At 32.2% G+C, this 13,792-nt stretch overlaps 1 long non-coding RNA gene across 3 annotated transcripts; it reads right to left on the bottom strand.

Annotated features, from left to right (window-relative positions):
- Positions 1-7,619: 7,619 nt before the first annotated feature.
- LOC134695639 (uncharacterized) lies at positions 7,620-10,297 on the bottom strand. 3 transcript variants are annotated; one of them, XR_010102825.1, is made up of 3 exons: positions 10,176-10,297; positions 8,568-8,668; positions 7,620-7,811 (listed from the first exon to the last, which is right to left on the bottom strand). It is a non-coding gene; the product is annotated as an uncharacterized LOC134695639 (long non-coding RNA). The 3 variants fall into 3 exon arrangements; XR_010102826.1 differs by lacking the exon at positions 10,176-10,297 and adding an exon at positions 9,846-9,938; XR_010102824.1 differs by lacking the exon at positions 10,176-10,297 and adding an exon at positions 9,795-9,930.
- Between the last annotated feature and the right edge of the window lie 3,495 nt (positions 10,298-13,792).

Here is a 13,792-nt window from a genome sequence, read left to right as displayed (position 1 = left end):
AATAGGTGAAATTAGGAATTACACGTAATTACTAAACATTTCAGTAAATACCTGTAATTACTAGACAATTTAGTAATTACATGTATTTACTAGTTGTTTCAGTGATTATGGTAATTACTGATTTTTTTTGTCATTTTTACAGCTATTTACTAACTTGGTGTTTTTGATTTAAAATTAAAAACATAATTCAAGATACCAAATAAAAAAGTGAAGGGGTAGGGATTTTAAGGGAGCTTACTTTAGGATGTAGGAATATAAGGCACATCAAAAGTGCATACTCTTTAGTGTTTGTGAATTGAAACTGGCAAATGGTTGTTTTATAGGTCTTGAAACTCCGTAAATATATGCATGCAAGACAATGATATCAATCCACAATTGATTTTTATAATTTTGTTAAACTAAATCTCAATCATTCACTGTGGTTTAAAACGTTAAAATAACTTTCTCCAAATATCCTGGATTCCTACCAATCTTGGACAGAAGCTAAATGTTTATGAATATAAGATAATATCCGAAAGTAAAGTTTGTAAAAAAAAATCCTTTTTTCCTTATTTTACTTATAAACATGATAAATGAACTAGTTTTTCCAAGTTAACATTACATACACTCTGCAGTTAAAGTTTTTAAAACTTAGATTTTATAAACCATCCCCGATTTTTACCCGATTTTGACAGAAGTTTCTTATAGTACTAGTCAAGAGGAAAATTTTAATATTTTTTCCTCATTTTTTTTTAGCCTGCGATTATCAGCAAAAGTAGACGAGACTATTTGTTCTGCAAAACCCTTACAATTTTAATAGCTTAATACATCGATAACCCATCTCCAGGTAGGGGTTGAATTGGAGGAGTCACAAGATAACGTATTCAATGAGGTCCAAATATTCACTCGCAAGTGCACAACTCATCAACCTTGTTTCTCAGCTAATTTAACAGAATAGAACCAGATTGGCTGCTAACAGTGAATTATAATTTCACTATATCGTTTATTTGTTTGTATATGTCGAAGCTAATGCACATAACAGTTCATTCCAGTTCCTATCCTACATAACGTTATCTTATCTTTATCAGGTAATAAGTCTTAATATTCTTCAAACTCAAGGTTTGTTTTAAAAAGTTAAATTATAATGCTTAGGGAGAATTTTCCATTTCTGATTTCCATGTCTGCTGAAATTGGTCAAAAAGTGACTCTGATTTAACCAAATATTTGAAAGTCCATATTTATTCAAGATATTTTTAATACAAATCAACCATTCAATATTTTAAGAGTACTAACTCCCTTCTAGTTAGTATTACCATAACTTTTGATCATCTGACCATAGTACAACATTGTTTTAGCAGTCAGTAAATAGGTGTAAAAATTCATTTTAAAATTAGTATTTACTGGTAATAACTGGGCCGTTTCAGGAATTACTTGTATTTACTAAGTGCTTCGGGAATTACCTGTAATTCCTAAATTTTAGTAATTACATGTAATTCCTAATTTCACCTATTTACTGTAACAAAGAAAAAGTCCTAACAATAATCAAGGACTTATATACGTCCCTGCAATAATTAAAAACCAAAGGTCTTTCCACTTCAAAGAAATTTTGAAAAGAAGCTGGTTTCTTCATACTGATGAAATAAATAAATGGTTTCTATATTCAAGCTTAAATATGAAAAATCTATCAAATGTGCCCAAAAATGTCACTTTTAAGATGGTTTTCGTCAGACATTAAACTGGCGGCATCTCTGTTCATCCTCAACCTTTATATATGTTATGTATTATCATCGAATACAACTTACATTTCAATATTAAGAATGAATACAAATGCGGCCACTTTCATTGAAGACGGAAACCGTCTAAAATTTAACTTAAATGCTAAAATTAAGAAGATTTCAGTTGTTTAACATGACTTATTGGTGCTACTCGATATATGTGCATTTGTCGATTGTCAAAAACAGACCGTGTTTATGTAGCCGAAGCATTCTACTTTCTAATGAATAACTAAACGTTTACATTTTAACAATTTTGTAAAACTGCTATACCTAATGCTAAAGCCATCATAAAGTATTGGCAAATCATCATTATGAAATAACAAAACCACACAATTTAATGAAACAACTACATAACATTAAGTCACATACACATCAAGTAATGTAAAAAACACATTGCCTAACGACACAACCATATTAAATAATGGTGAAACCATATCGTTGTTGGGATTAATACGCTTGTTCCGCAATATTGTTCTTTTCAAAGTTGATGGTGTAAAAAGTCACATCACGTGATATTTTTCTGTACATCTACGTATGACTAGAGTTTATCAAATGCGAATTAACATACAGGATCGATTTCGACTGTTTCCTGTGAAACAATTGAGACTTCCCATTTTATGATGGTCTTTATTATTCCGGAAACTAATAGTCAAGAGTGGATATTTTATGCATATCCTTGGTCCTCAGTTAGCTAATTTCGGAAATCACCAGTTACCGGTGTGTGTGTGTTTTAAATGATATTGTGAACCAGGAAAAAACGGACTATCGCGGTATTTTGTGTCGATATGTGAGTGCTTCCATTCTTTTGCCTTGAATTTCCTTAGGGGACGACCATTTGATATTCTGGGGGGGGGGGGGGGGGGGGGGGGGGGCAGGAGGATTTTGAAAATAAATAACTCAGCCTTGATAATTGCAAAAATAAATGGTTTGTTCTTTGGTAGTTTGAAAATAAATTACCTGACTTGGAATGTATGGAAAATAAATAACTCAGCAGGTCTTTAGCTTCTTGGGCCTTCAGCGGTTCCAAAACCCTTCAAAAAAAATTTTGCCTCGCTTCGCTCGGCGAAATATGTTTGACAATACTTTGAAAAAGGCTACGTAGAACCTAACTTAAATACTATGTACATTGTATGTATGCAATACATTTATATTGGTTGGGTATATCAAGGAAATTATATATTTGAATATACAATTCCTTGGGTATATAAATGATTCCTTTCGAAAGAAAAATATAATATACTTAATCTAATTATACCAATTGTCTTTTATAATATATTATGTATTTGTATTTCGTTTGTACTGTCTCGTTATATGTATTATCTTAATATGTTTGTACATATTGTCCTTTTGTACACAAGTTTGTGTCTGAGGTTATGAATAAAATCTTGAATCTTAAAATTTTTGCAGGGGATAATGATTAATTTTGATTAAATGATACACAATAACTTGACTGTACATGTATTATTCATAATTAACAAATATTTTTAAAATTGTATGTTTTCGAATATCATAAATATAGTTGTGAAAATGAATAATCAGTCCCTTGCTTTAATGAAAATGAAAAATCTTGCTTCAATAGTGAAGAAAATGAATAATCTGTCCTCTCAGTTTACAAAAATAAATAACCGATCAAAAACAAATCCTCTTGCCCCCCCTCCCCCCCCCCCCCCCCCAGAATATCAAATGGTCGTCCCCTTATGTATATCATTTAATCTTCAACTTTGTCGTTTAATTTTGTAAGACAGCCAATATCAAACATTGTACCCCTAATATTTCTTTAATATTTGCGCTATTTTCACATTTCTTGATCGGTGTGAGAAAATATTTTTCTCTAATTTTTGTGCTATTTTCACATTTCCTGACCGGTGTGAGAAAAATATTTCTCCTCACTAGTGAAAAATCTGTTCTCGGCAAAAGATTAGTCGAAATTTGATTATGACGTCAAAATGTTTTGTTTTCTTCTCAATTTTCCTGTTGTGACGTCATAAAAAAGCGACCTTCAGTAGGACAACCGGATGTGCCTTTTTGGCCAAAATGTGATTCGGCGGCGCTCAGTAGTCCTACGCCGAAAATTGGACTATTTTGCGTCGGCCGACGTCAGCTGAAAAATGGCGCGCTTTTGTACAAAATATTCATTCGTTTACAGCAAAGTACCGGCGGTCAATGCTGTTGATTGTAAGCACATTTATAAGAGAAAAATATATGAGTTTACTTATTATAATCATGTTTGAAAAAAAGAATTAAAGAAAATCTTATTTTTTCACATCTGAACATAGAATTTCGGATTTCGATTTTCTGCACTATAGAATAAAATAGCGATATTAAAAAGGGGTACAAAAAAAAGCTTATCCTCCAATTACCTCGAATTTTTTACATCGTAATTTCGCTAGTTTTTCAAATCGAAATCCGTAAAGAAAAGGGGTGTCCAAAGTAGGGCAAAAAATTGTACCCATTTTAAAGTAGGGGTCTCAATTTTTTATAGGTTTTTCCTAGCATGGCCGGTAGAATTAGAAATTGGGAAACATTCTGTTTTTAACGTAAATATTCATTCAACTATCAAGAATAGCTGAATCCTTATATATGTAACCCCTATAAAAATATCAATATGTGTCAATAAATTGTAAAATTATAGATTTTTTTTCGAAATTGAAGAAGGCGCCATTTTCGCCTATTTGTCTATTACGTTTATTGGTCCGCTATAATTATTAGCTGATTCTAAAAAATCTCCGCCTCGATTTTTTTTATACTTGCATTTTATAATCTTTGGTACATAATACAGATGTTATTAAAAAATTAGGCACTTCTATCGAGTAGAAATGGAGAACGGTCATCTTTATTTTGTATGTCCCCACTATGGGGGCGTGGTCCTCCTTTCCGCTTGTTTCTGAAGTACACGATAGCTATTCATCTCTCTAAATTAATTATCAACTAAATATCATTGAAACAAAATGAATATATTTTAAAACATCATTAAATTTTAAATGCTACTGATTTTTTCTAACAGAATATGCCGGAATCGCCCCATCCGATGTTGTGTCAATACATAGATCAACGTTGTCAATTTCCGGCGCCGAAAATGTCAACGTAAAAGTCAGTAAAAGTTGGAATCTTTTCTTCCTTGTAGACTTTGTATAAATTTTGTTTATCTTAATGTCAGGAAAGTCAGGCAGTATGTTGAAACCATATCAACGTTATACCAAACCAGGCTTTACTTGGTAAACTAACAGTTTAAGGCCTGCATCAACATCATGAGATTGTTGACATCGTACTTTAATAAAGTTGAGAAAAGATTCATTTCGTGCATATCGTTACCGGCCGCTGAGTTTTTGAAATGAACAACTTATCTGTTTTGTCATATCGATTTCTTTCATAATTTTCCTTTCATTCTTTAATACAGTTATCGTTATGTGTTTTGTTTCTTTTTTTTTTGTCAAAAGGGGGAGGGGGGCTTGCTCTTTTAATTTTATCAAAGGCATGCGTAATTTTAGGACTTATGGTTCTCAATTTCTGATTTGCAGTGAAGGTTCAGCCTCTTCATGACTTTACATATATATTTCAAATCTGCAGTTTCTTAGGAAAATGATTATTTATGATTACTATATTAGTATTACATATACATGTATCTATGCATAGGGGGGAAAGGGGGCGACCATTTGCTATTCTAGGTGGTGGGAATTCGAAGAGAATCCTGGTGTATTTGTACTAGTATTTGTCTGTCCTAGGTGCTCTACCTTTATATCCATTCAACAGTATGCCTATATGTTCATCTTTTTTTTTTGTTCTTTTGTTTAATGTAAATTATTTGAATGAAGTATGTAAAAGTTTGTTGCCAACTTTTTTTGATAATCCACATAAACTATAACATTGGAGATCTATAGTAGGATTTTTTTCTGGATTGACAATTAATCTGCATCCATTGCATTATATGCTTTCATTTTTAATTAAACATATTTCACTTTTGCACACAGACACAGAATATTCCTTTTCATGTAGTTTTGTGTCATGTTATTTAGGGGTCTTTTATATACATGTAGCTTACTATACGTTATTGGTTCTGCTATAATAAATGTTGAAGGCCGTCAGAGATCTATATTAAGTCATTTAGTATCTGGCGAGGAGTTGTCTCATTGGCAATCATACTCAAACTTCTGATTTTCATATTAGAACTGTAATTAAGCCTTAATCAGGCAAACTGAAAGGGAACTGTAGTACCTATAGTAAATAACTTATTACAAAAAACTGTTCCACTTTTAAAAAAAAATCAATGACATATTTTAAATGATATAATGTAGCTAGCCATATGGAATATGTTTTATATGTTGTGCATCTCTTTTCTCCTTTCAGTCACAGGGGCTATGTTCAAAGCATGGTTGTTTATATCATACATTTGTAACTGGTGGTAGGATATATACATGTAGTAATGCAGTGTTGAATACTGATTCCCCTCTCCCTAAATTGATACTGGGATAAAAGAATTAGAATTCTTTCACTAAATCTCAATAATAGGGCAAAAGTGAAGGAAATCAATCTAAGCACACTATTGTTTCTGCTCTGACAGACATGTGTTCTGCTCTTTGATAGGGTTGTCTCTTTAACACCTTGCCCATTTCCATTTTCAATTTAATAGATAATTTAAGTATGTGACATGTGATAAGTATCCAAAAGTGAGCTTATTTGATCAAATTCATCCTTGTGATTCAATTCTTGAAAATAGAGTTTTACAACATATGGGTAAAAGGTAAGAGTCTTTTTTAACATGAAAATAGTCAAATAATTCTGGAATGGTAAAACCGCGTCGCCAGGTAAACTAAATTTGCGACAGTAAAACTACTGATGGACGTCCTTAAAGCTTCAAATACAATACAGTTATCTCTTACATAAAACCTGTGTGATTGACATATAGATCATAAAATATTTCCATACACCAAATATAGTTGACCAATTGCATATACATGTGTAGTATTAGAAAAAAAGACCAAAAATCAAAAACTTTACTTTTACCACTGAACCATCAAAATGAGGTCAAGGTTAGATGACACCTGCCAGCTAGACATGAACACCTTACAATCGTTCCATACACCAAATACAGTAGACCAATTGTATACAGTGAGTATAAGAAAAACAGACCAAAACACAAAAACTTAACTACATGTACATGTATAACCACTGAACCATGAAAATAAGGCCAAGGTCAGATGACACCTGCGAGTTGGACATTTACACCTTACAATCCTTCCATACACCAACTATCCTAGACCTATTGCTTATACATGTTGTATCTGAGATATGGACTTGACCACCAAAACTTAACCTTGTTCACTGATCCATGAAAAGAGGACAAGTGAAAACTGTCTGAGGGGCATGAGGACCTTGCCAGGTATGACATTCCAAATATAGTTATCCTATTACTTATAATGAGAGAGAATTTAACATTACACAAATCTTAACTTTCTTTACAAGAAGTCACTGAACCATGAATATGAGGTCAAGGACATTGGACATGTGCCTGAGAGAAACTTCTTAACATGAGGCATCTATATACCAAGGATGAAGCATCCAGGTCTTCAACCCTTTAAAATATTAGTCTTTTGAGTAGTTACCTAACCCCACTTCCATAGTGGCCAGATCACTATCTCTTTGTAGAGCTTTCTGCAACAAAAGTTGCAGGTTCAAGAAAAATGAGGAATCTTATTAAGTATACAACAGTGATATTGCTTTGAAACTTTTTTTCATGAAAACAACTGAGTCAATAATCTGATTTTTTTTTTTACTAAATAAGGTGATATTTCACCTGTGCACATTGTAATGTTGATGAATCTTGCATATATTTCAAAATCCTCTTTTTACTACACATTGAGCCCATAGTCAGCTTAAGTTTCATTTATTCAATCCTGCATAAGTTCAACAAAAATGTCTGCTAATAAACAATTGAACCACCTCGGTTACCATTCTGTACATGAATATATCTTATTTTCATTTTCATATTCATTGCTGATTCCAGGTATCAAAATTTTAATCCTCCAGTAAAATTCTTCTTCTGACCATGCTGACAGTGTACTGAAAATGAAAACAATAAATTTGTTATTAAATTAAGTTGATTCAATTGAAAAGTAATGATAAATGATAAATGATAATTTTAATATATTATTTTTCATTGTTATGGGCATCATTGACCCAAATATGGTCTGCTTAAGTCATTCTCTTACATGTACCTGAAAAAATATTCAAGTTTATTTAAACCCTTTTGACATTCTCATGGATATGAATATGATGCACATCATGTAAGAGTTAATTCCCTTATATTGTTTTAAATCTTTATTAATGAATCTTAAATTACTGAACCCTTCATTCTTGAAATTAAGTTTTAAATTCAAATGAAACTATCTTGAAATTATACAGCATAGATAATACATGTATCATAAAATCTTTAAACTATTAAATGTATACCATTTGGTCTTAAAGTCTGTGTATCATTCTTGGACCTATAAACTATAAATTTTAACTTCCATTCCAAATTTATTCCATTGGCAATTTTCTTGTCTGACTGTTAAATGTAAAACATTTTCAGTCTATTTCATTATCAAAATAGTGTTAATTCATATTTGTCTATCATGTTTTGTTTCATATTTGAGAGATTAAAATCATAGTGCATTGTAAAATAACCCACTGGTGTGACCCTGAACAGACACATTTGGATTTCTTACCCTAATCATGTTAATATATTCTAGTCATCTTGTTTTCTATTTTAAACAAAATAATTTGACATTCCATTTGATTACTGTTTTCTTGCTGTATTATGTATGTATATCATACCTTTTATACATGTATATGTGCATGTACTGCAATTGTTTTTGTTGATATATAAAAGTCCTCTGTTTTGAATTTTTTATTCATAGTGAACATCTTTCTCCATCCTGTAAATATAAAGCAAATGTACATACAATTACTAAATCTATAATACTAAATTATTCAAAGCAACATTTAATTAATTTTGCATTGTTATTATCAACACATGAATACAAATTTGCCAAATAAATTACCAAAAAAACCCATAATTTTCTTGATCCAATGAAGACCCATTGGTGGCTGTAGACTGTTGTCTGCTCTTTGGTTGGGTTGCTGTTTCTTTGACACATAACCCATTTCCATTCGCAATTTTATATATCTATTATTATAAATTTCTGCTCAATACATAAAAGTTACAGGCAAAGAAAACATGTATTATAATAGTGTACAGTGTACATAAATATATGCAAGCTGATTTTTTTTACATTTTCAGGGCACTCACAACCTTGTTTTAACTTTTAATTTGAATCAATGAACCACCACTGTCATAACACCATTATTTTGATAATATTATGATATCAATCAAGTTGGAGTTCATTTTTTGAAAGAAATTAATATTGTCAATGGATTATCATTTCTAAGTAGCATGATAATTAGCATGATTAGTTGTATAAATATATATGACTATAGCCTATAGGAATAATATAACATAATGGATATAAAGAATCTGTACAGGCATATCAAATTTGTAATAATTCCTGGTCATGAAATACATGTACATGTATAAGCTCTGAAATAAGTGGGTGATTCAGTGGTTAATTTCAATGTGTAAATTTCTTTTAAAATATGAGATATGAATTTAGAGGATGCATGGCTATCTATTATTTTTTTGTGTATGGGAAAGAGGAGCCTGTGCCTGTATCGCTTTCCTTTTGTATTTTATGTTTATGAAAGATTTAATTTTATGAATTTTACATTTTGGTGTACATATGTACGATCTGGTCACGCTTCATTGATTCCCTATATAAGCAACCAAATTTTTTCCCAAAAAGAGGGAGCCTGCAGCCCCCCCCCCCCCCCCCCCTAAATCTGCCTATGGGCCCAGTATGGAGTTCACTTTTGAGTTGAACCCGAGACGTTCATCAAAATTCGTGGTGCCTCAGTAGCCTATATTTTGCAATTTATGGGGCATTGAAATTACATGTGTACCCCCCTTTTTCGAGAACTTGCAATCGGCATGAAACGTGATCATACGTGCTTTCGAATTTGATTCATTTGGGTCCGTATTTTCAGTTAGAGATTTACAATGTTCTATTATCTGAGCAAAAAGTGAAAGCGTGAATATTTTCCATGGAGATCTTGAAGAACACCTTGACCAGTTTAAAAACGGATGTTGACAACTTGTATGGGTATAATATTTCCGGAGACAAGTGCGGATACCTTAGACCGAAATCGAAAGTAATTCTGCACCAGTATATATAGTTGATTCAATGCTAGTATATTATAAGGAAATGATGATATATTATTATTGGATTTCAATTTTCATGTTTGATTTTATTTTTGCCGTTTAAATCATTTCTTTGGATCCGACTTATTTGATAGTAATTAACTAAAATATCTGATATAAACCATTACCTTTTGTGTTATTCAGCATAAAGATTAAGCATCCAAGAATGTCATAAATGCAATTTTTCAGCATGGAATGCCAAATCCAACGTCAAATAATGGCCGCCATTACGTGTTGACAACGTCGACTGGTGAACCGTATCACTGAGCGGCGAAATCCTTACTCAGGCGCTTCCGGTTGTCCTACTGCTTGTCTGATAACGTCGCATATAAAGAGCACAATTTTCTGAAAATCTTTGAAAAAGAACGATAAAAATCATTAGAGGAACAGATTCCACCACCATAACTCGTGTATTACGATATTTCTCTACTCTCGACAGTTAAATTTGAATTATTGAAAAACATATCGTCCTCTTGTAACCAGACAATGCTGATATGTGAATACATATGGCTCCACAGCATAACATTTTTTTTCTGCTAGAAATCTTAGTCTTAATTGTCAGCTACATGTTTTCTTTTCGTGACAGATCAGATCGCTATCTTTAACATGCTCTAATGATTTTGACCTAACTGTTACAAGAAGAGTGCTGTCAAAATTGACAGCAATTCGTGTCTCCTGTATAATGAAGGCACATTCACACTGACTTACGACGTTATGTGCCTGTTAATAACTCCTGAACACTAAAAAGGGAATATCTTCAATTCGAAATTAATCTTTATTGACCTTCATTTTTTTCATCGGTATTAACATGTTGAATTTGAAAAGCATGGGTTGAACGGTTGATAGATTATTACACGGAAATGACATAAATTTCAAATTTGAAAATGTATCAAGAACAATAACTCTATAACGGTTGAAGTGAAAATCATTAATATACTGATCTTGACCTTCATTTCGTAATCAATAACTACATATTGATTTTGAAAAAATCGCAATCATCAATCTTTACCTCAGTCATCAGTGACAACATATTAAAATGAAAATGAAATGCATGGTTTAAACGTTTACTACGTTATTGCACGGAAACTGTTGAAAGCCGCCGAGCGCCAACAGTACTTCATCGAATTTTAAATTTGAGTCTAGACTTATCACATTACGAATCGCTTTTGATGCGTAAAAAACAGTTGTCACAATAACGTTCTTTCCCACTACAACATATTCAATGTATACTTACTTTGCACCAAAGTGCTAGACTCTATTGCAGTTTGAACAATCTGACCAAGCAACTGAGCACCTCAGATCAACCCCTGTTTTTGATGGGGTTGCTATATATATAGTCTTCAATTTTCTATGTTACATTTGTATGTCATGTGTACTATTATTTGGCTGTTTGTCTTTTTATTTTTAACTATGGCGTTGTCAGTGTATTTTCAATCTATTAGTTTGACTGTCCCTCTGGTATCTTTCGCCCCTCTTTTAATGCTTGTGTTATTTTGCAGAATTTCGCATACATGACAGATATACATGCTTAATACTTTCTGTTGATGAATTCACCATATAAGGTGAATTAGAGCTTCAAATATTGTTCTCCACATTACCAAACGTAGAAAAATAATCTACATTGTTTTCATGGAGTTTTTAGATATAAAGGAGTAAAAAGACTGATCGCCAAGTTTAAAGTTTGTGAACTGTATTGAGGACAAGACAAGACAATACAATATTTTATTTAAGTTTCACTTCTTAAAAACATTTACATACTATTACAACTTATAAACTTGAATTAGTGGATACATTCTTTTTAATTTGTTTTTGTTAATTATAATCAAATAAACATAATCCAGCCACGTTAATTTTTATTTCTATAAAAGTCGCTCTTCACTATACTACTAACTGTCGAAACATTTAATTTGGGAGTGCACAAGTCATGTCTTCTTTGACTATTAATGACGTTAAAATACTAAATCCCTGTGATGTGTTTTAGTCGATTTTAGTCTCTGATGCATGATTTTTTACTATTAATTGGTTTTGGCTTTTAACTAGCTGTCAGTAACTGCGAGTACCCTCAAATCGTATTTTCTTGTTAATTCTACCTGTTGATACTGTTTATAATGCTTTTTGTCATTTTTTATTTATATGGATCTTGTCTGTATACCAGCTTTGATTATTTGTAATAGCTTCAATTTTTCACTTATTCTTACAACATTTGTATAAACTTCAAGATTATAAAAAAACGTTTTTTTTTCTAAAGTGAACATTGATTGGTTAAATATTTCTCAGTGTGTTTGAATTTGTTTGTTAGCCTTTTGGTCATGAATGTTTGTCTCTAATATTTTATTAACTGTGCATTTGTATTCAGATATCGCAGATCAAATTTATTCGTTCATTGTGTAATCATACGTTTTTTGATTGAGTTAAGTCTGCCAATTGATATTTTATCGTATGTTTTTCTATGTTGTGATTTTATGCTATTGTTTCAGAAAAAGGGAGAAGGTTTGGGCCCTTTAAAACGTTTAATCCCGCTGCAAATGTTTGCACCTGTCCTAAGTCAGGAATTTGATGTACAGTAGTTGTCGTTTGTTTATGTAATATATACGTGTTTCTCGTTTCTCGTTTTGTTTATATAGATTAGACCGTTGGTTTTCCCGTTTGAATGGTTTTACATTAGTAATTTTGGGGCCCTTTATAGCTTGTTGTTCGGTGTGAGCCAAGGCTCCGTGTTGAAGGCCGTACTTTAACCTATAATGGTTTAATTTTTAAATTGTTATTTGGATGGAGAGTTGTCTCATTGGCACTCACACCACATCTTCCTATATCTATAATAGCTGAAGATATAAAAAAAAAATGAATTAATTGTCCTTAAAATTCAATAAAAAATGTCAATAATAACAATGTCGGGGCATTGATAGCTTACGATATTGGTTCGTGAGGTGGTCATTGTTTGATTTTTAATTTAAGTTTATTATGTATAATTCGGAGTTTAGTGTGGCGTCCATTATCACTGTACTAGTATACATTTTTTTAAGGGGCCAGCTGAAGGACGCCTCCGGGTGCGGGAGTTTCTCGCTACATTGAGGACCCATTGGTGGCCTTCGGCTGTTGTCTGCTCTATGGTCGGGTTGTTGTCGCTTTGACACATTCCCCATTTCCTTTCTCAATTTTATTGTTAAAAGACGTACAGTAACCTAAAGTTGCTAAGTTCATCAATGTTATTTGGTATCAGATGGATAGTTGTCTCATTGACATCATACCAGATCTTAATGTAATTTGGTATCTGATGGATACTTGTCTCATTGGCATCATACAAGATCTCAATGTAATTTGGTATCTGATGGATAGTTGTCTCATTGGCATCATACCAGATCTCAATGTAATTTGGTATCTGATGGATAGTTGTCTCATTGGCATCATACCAGATCTCAATGTAATTTGGTATCTGATAACTAGTTGTCTCATGTGCATCATACCAGATCTCAATGTAATTTGGTATCTGATGAATAGTTGTCACATTGGCATCATACCAGATCTCAATGTAATTTGGTATCTGATGGATAGTTGTCTCATTGGCATCATACCAGATCTCAATGTAATTTGGTATCTGATGGATAGTTGTCTCATTGGCATCATACCAGATCTCAATGTAATTTGGTATCTGATGGATAGTTGTCTCATTGGCATCATACCAGATCTCCTTATTCAATAGTAATTTTTAAAACATAATGTGTGTCTAAAAATACCCAGCGCTGGA

This window comes from Mytilus trossulus, chromosome 14 (genome assembly GCF_036588685.1).
Source record: "Mytilus trossulus isolate FHL-02 chromosome 14, PNRI_Mtr1.1.1.hap1, whole genome shotgun sequence".
NCBI lineage: Eukaryota > Metazoa > Mollusca > Bivalvia > Mytilida > Mytilidae > Mytilus > Mytilus trossulus.
The sequence above is the reverse complement of the archived record's forward strand: the minus strand, read 5'-3'. Positions and strand labels throughout refer to the sequence as shown.